General features: G+C 35.8%; 1 non-coding gene across 1 annotated transcript; it reads right to left on the bottom strand.

Annotated features, from left to right (window-relative positions):
- Nucleotides 1–1,596: 1,596 nt before the first annotated feature.
- Nucleotides 1,597–1,703, bottom strand: LOC121209131 (small nucleolar RNA R71). Its single transcript, XR_005904248.1, has one exon. It is a non-coding gene; the product is annotated as a small nucleolar RNA R71 (small nucleolar RNA).
- Between the last annotated feature and the right edge of the window lie 4,466 nt (nucleotides 1,704–6,169).

The raw sequence follows: 6,169 nt of genomic DNA, 5'->3' as shown, positions 1-6,169 counted from the left end.
GGGACGAAGAAAGAAGACAGAGAATACTCAAAAACAGCCAACGGAATCAGTTCAGAAGAAGGATCTACTTCAAGCCTTAAGATCTCCATTCAATTTCTTTAGAAGTTCTTTGGGTTTCTTTATATTTTGTTGTTTTCCCAATTTTGATATGTTTTTCCTAATTGTTATGAACTAAACTCCCTAAATACCTGAGGGAGATGAAACCTAAGACAAATATTATTACTATTTGAATCATATGATAAATACTTATTCTTATTCTTAATTATGAGTTTTAATCATTGCTTTAATATTTCAAGATATTAATTCAGGTTTTGATGTGCTTGTTTAGTGTCCCTGTTTAATAGTATATCTCACATAATTAAGCGGAGTTGCATGCAATCCTAGACATAGGACAACATAAATCTGCCAGATTAGAGTCAAATCTAATAAGGGAATCCATAGATTGAGTTAATGCGACAATAGGGGTTTTAATTAGAAAGAGATTTCAGTTAATCAACCTAAATCAGTTGTTTTTAATCTCGAGAGAGATATTAACATAAATTAGGGATTTCTACGGATTAAGTCAAGTGAATAATTTGTCAAATTCAGAAGTAATAAGTGAAATTTAGGTGGATTCTTCCTTGGGTATTGTCTTCTCCATCGGTTTTCCAATAGCATTTTCCAACTTTTATCTCTGTCGTGTTCTTAGTTAATTAAACAGTTAATCTTAAGTTTAAAAACATCTCTTTAATTCTTAGGCTAGATAATAAAAAGATAGTAATTACTAGTACTTTTAGTCCTTGTGGATACGGTATTTTCAGTCTCACCACAACTATACTACTGTTCGATGGTGCGCTTGCCTTAGTCAAATTTTTTAGTTAGTTTAGTGACCATCAAGTTTTTGGCGCCTTTGCCGGGGACTAAGATATTAGGAACGCTTGATTTTTATTACTTTAGCCATTTTTACTTTTATTGCAATTTACTTTTTGCTTTTAGCTTAATTCCTCTTTTCTAGTTTTTCTTTTTAATTGCTTCTGGCAGGTGTCTCTAGTTTATGACTAGAAGGAACCCGTCAGGACCCTTACTTTTCGATAGTGAAATAGAGAGTACAGCTCACAAAAAATTGAAGAGAAATAAGGCGAAGTCTACAATGTATAAAGGAAGAACAATAGGACATTACAGATTTTACTAAAGAGATGACAGATAATCAGAATAATCTGCTACCTTCTGTAGTTGTCGCAAATCCTGTTAATCAGAATCCTGCTCCTCGTACTATGTATGATTATGCTAAGCCTACTTTAATAGGAACTGAATCGAGTATTGTCCGACCTGCTGTTGCTGCAAATAATTTTGAACTCAAATGATACAACAGTTTGTTCAGTTTGATGGTTTACAAGACGAGGATCCAAACGCTCATTTACAAATTTTTTGGAATTCTGCGACACCTTTAAGATCAATGGTGTTTCTGACGATGCCATTCACCTTTGGTTGTTTCTCTTCTCATTAAGGAATAAGGCTAAACAGTGGTTGAAATCATTACCACGAGGATCAATCACTAATTGGGAACAAATGACCGAAAAATTTTTACTCAAATATTTTCCGCCGGCTAAAATGGCTAAATTGATGAATGATATCTCTTCTTTTGTGCAGATGGATTTAGAAACACTATATGATGCATGGGAGAGGTACAAGGATATATTGAGAAGGTGCTTTCACCATGGGTTACCTTTATGGCTACAGGTTCAAACTTTCCACAATGGTTTGTACCCATCAACTAGACAGATGATCGATGCAGTGGTTGGTGGAACCATTAATAACAAAACACCTAAGGAGGCTTATGAGTTTATTGAAGAGATGTCACTGAATAATTATCAATGGCAAGTTATGAAAACAAAACCAACGAAATCAACCGGTGTTTTCAACATAGATGCAGTCACCATGTTATCAAACCAGGTAAAACTCTTTAATAAGAAGATTGATGGTCTATGTGGTTCTACGCAGGTACATCCAGTGATGTAGTGTGACACAAGTGGATGTGGAATGGGTAATTCAGAATATTTGCCCTTTGACCCCAATATGGAGAACGAGCAAATAAATTAATGGGTAATAATCCTCAACCTCAAAATAATCCTTACAGTAACACGTACAATGCAGGTTAGAGGAACCACCCAAATTTCTCATAGGCAGGCCAAGGGAATTAGAGACCACCACCCCCTCCAGGCTTCCAACAACAACCTTACCAACAAGATAAAAAGTCTAACCTTGAAGAGATAATGATGAAGTTTATTTCAGTGGTGGAAACCCATTTTTAGAACACTGAAACTGCACTTAAAAATCAACAAGCATCAATTCAATGGCTCGAGAATCAAATAGGACAGCTGGCTAAGATAATTTCAGAGAGACCACAAGGGAGCCTGCCTAGTAACATTAAACCCGACCCAAAAGAGCACGTGAAAGCAGTTACCCTAAGGAGTGGGAAAGTGTTAACTGAATCTGAAAGGAAGCTGCCATAAGAAGCTGATAGGAAAGATGATGAGGAGGTAAAACCCGAAAACAGTGAAAAAACGGTGCTGAGGGAATATAAACCACCAATCCCGTATCCAGCAAAGTTGAAGAAAGACCGCATAGATGTACAATTAGGTAAATTTCTTGAAGTTTTTAAACAGTTGCATATTAACTTACCTTTTGTTGAAGCTATCTCGCAGATGCCTACATATGCAAAATTTTTGAAGGAGCTCCTAATAAATAGAAGGAAGTTTGAAGAGTTGTCTACAATAGAACTCAACGAGGAGTACTCGGCATACTCCAAAATAAACTGCCAACCAAACTGAAAGATCCAAGAAGTTTTACTATTCCTTGCTTAATTGGTAGTTTAAATGTTGAGAAGGTACTAGCTGATTTAGACGCTAGCATAAATTTGATGCCTTTCAAACTGTTCAAGCAACTTGGCCATAGGGAACCAAAACCTACTAGGATAAGTATTCAACTAGCTGACAGATCTATTAAATATCCTAGGGGTATTATTGAATATGTACTAGTAAAAGTAGATAAATTTATATTTCCTATTGATTTTTTTGTGCTTGACATGGATGAGGATGTCGAGGTGCCTTTAATTTTAGGTCGCCCATTTTGAGCCTCTACTAAGGCTGTTATTGATGTGGGTGACAGTAAACTTGTACTTAGGGTAGGTGACGACAAAATTTATAATGCCATGAGATTTTTTAGAGAACAAGATGACTCTTGCTGTTTTAATGATTCTATTGATCATGCTACTCAAGATTCTTTACAGGAAATCGTTCATAAGGACACACTGGAACTGTGTCTTGTATAAGGAGAGGAGGCAAATGACGATGATTCTGTGTTAGGTAAGACAAAAGCTGAATTAAATTCTAATGAGTCTTCACTGCGACAGAAGAATTATGAGGGTATTGAGGTAAACAATGAATTACAATTAAAACCCTCTTAGAACCTCCTAAATTGGAATTAAAGCAACTACCAAATCACCTAGAATATGCGTTTCTTGGAAACAATTCCATATTACCAGTGATTATTGCTTCAGATTTACAGCCAACCGAAAAGGACGAGCTACTTCAAGTATTGAAGGAACATAAAAGAGCTATAGCTTGGAAGATTTCTGACATAAGAAGGATCATTTTTTCTTTTTACACACATAAAATTTTAATGGAAGATGAATATAAACCTTGTGTGAAAGTTCAAAGACGACTGAATCCTAACATGAAAGAAGTCGTAAAAGCTGAGGTTGTCCTTAAGAAATGAGGCATGACTGTTGTGGCTAATAAGAAGAATGAATTGATCCCAACACGCATAGTTACGGGATAGAGAGTCTGCATTGACTATAGGAAGTTGAACGATGCCACGAGAAAAGATCACTTTCCCTTACCATTCATTGATCAGATGTTGGAAAGATTATCTGGGCATATGTATTATTGCTTCCTAGATGGACTCTCTGGTTACTTCCAAATCCCAATAGCTCTTGAAGACCAAGAGAAAACGACATTTACATGTCCATACGGTACGTTTGCTTATAGACGAATGCCTTTTGGATTATGTAATGCTCCTACTACTTTTCAGTGATGCATGTTGGCCATTTTTTATGAGCTCGTGAAGACATTATGGAGGTATTTATGGACTACTTCTTGGTATTCGTTCACTCTTTCCATTTTTTTCTTAAAAATTTAAAACGAATCCTAATGAGATGTGAGGAAACAAATCTTGTACTGAACTGGGAAAAATGTCATTTCATGGTTCGTGAAGGAATTGTGTTAGGCCACAAAATTTCTAGTAACGGGATCGAGGTTGACAAAGCGAAAATTGAAAATATTGTGAAATTACCTCCCCGTAGTATAGTTAAGGCTATTCGAAGCTTTTTAGGACATGCTGGATTTTATAGAAGATTTATTAAGGATTTTTCTAAAATAGCTAAGCCTTTAACGAATTTACTAGAAAAGGATATGCCTTTCAATTTCAATCAGGAATTTTTAGAAGCATTTAATACTCTGAAAGATAAATTAATTAACGCTCCAATTGTAGTTGTACCTGATTGGAATTTATCATTTGAACTAATGTGTGATGCGAATGATTTTGCAGTAGGTGCGATTCTTGGACAATAAAGAGACAAGCATTTTCAACCAATCTATTATGCTAGCAAGACATTGACAGCCGTACAAGAAAATTATACGACGACTGAGAAAGAATTATTGGCTGTGGTTTTCGCATTCGATAAAGTTAGACCATATTTAATATTATCTAAATTTATCGTATACACTGACCATTCAACTCTTGCATATCTCTTTTCTAAATTAGATGCAAAACCTCAACTAATAAGATGGATACTATTGTTACAGGAATTTGATTTAGAAATTCAAGATAAAAAGGGAGCAGAAAATCTTGCAGCAGATCATCTTTCCAGATTAGAAAACCCAAATCTTAAGGAGCTTGATGAACATGAGATAAACGACTCGTTCCCTGAAGAACAACTTTTTGCTATATCTTACTCTGAGGTCCCTTGGTTTATAGACATTGCGAATTATTTAGCTGCTAACGTTAAGCCAAAAGGGTTGACACATCAGCAAAAGAAGCGATTCTTTATTGATGTTAAAAACTACTTTTGGGAGGATCCTTTTCTTTTCCGTATATGTGCAGATCAAGTCATCAGAAGATGCGTTACAATGTCAGAAGCAATTAAAATCTTGGAACATTGCCACTGAAGACCGACTAGAGGACATTACAGTGGGACTAGGACCGCACATAAAGCACTCGAATCACGTTTTTATTGGCCCACACTATTCAAAAATGCTAGCAGGTATGTTACTTATTGTGATAAATGCCAACGAACAGGTAATATCTCCAAACATGATGAAATGCCTCAAACGTATATACTTTCATGAGAAATATTTGATGTATGGGGTATTGATTTTATGGGTTCATGCCCTAGCTCATTTGGGAATAAATACATCTTAGTAGTCATTGATTATATGTGCAAATGGGTGGAAGCCCAAGCCTTACCAACTAATGATGCTAGAATAGTGGTGAGGTTCCTCAAGAAACTCTTCTCTTGATTGGAACACCTAGAGCAATTATCAGTGATGGGGGCACTCATTTTTGTAATGCTCAATTTGATAAAACCCTTAAGAAATATGGAGTTTACCATAGAACAACCAACCCTTACCATCCCCAGACTAGTGGTCAAGTTGAAGTAGCAAACTGAGAGCTTAAACGTATCCTAGAAAAGACTATAGAGTCAAATAGGAAAGATTGGGCAATGAAAGTAGATGATGCTTTACGGGCCTATAGAACTGCTTTTAAGACCCCAATATAAACATCTCCTTACAAACTTGTTTATGGGAAAAGTTGTCATTTACCGTTTGAACTAGAACACAAAGCATTCTGAGCTATAAAGTTTCTAAACTTTGATCTCAAACTTACAAGTAAGAAAAGGTTGATGCAGTTGAATGAGCTAAATGAATGGCGAGCTAATGCATATGAGAATTCACGATTATATAAGAAAGCAACAAAGCGCTGCCATGATGCTCGTTTAAAGCAACACAAGCAATTTGAAGCTGGAGACCTTGTCTTGCTATACAATTTAAGGATTAAATTATTTCCTGGGAAGTTAAAATCACAATGGTCAGGTCCATTTGTAGTCCAAACCATTTTTCTATATGGCACA

The sequence above is a fragment of the Gossypium hirsutum genome, chromosome A10 (assembly GCF_007990345.1).
Source record: "Gossypium hirsutum isolate 1008001.06 chromosome A10, Gossypium_hirsutum_v2.1, whole genome shotgun sequence".
Taxonomy (NCBI): Eukaryota; Viridiplantae; Streptophyta; class Magnoliopsida; order Malvales; family Malvaceae; genus Gossypium; species Gossypium hirsutum.
Note: the sequence above shows the minus strand (reverse complement) of the source record. Positions and strands in the feature narration are given on the sequence as shown.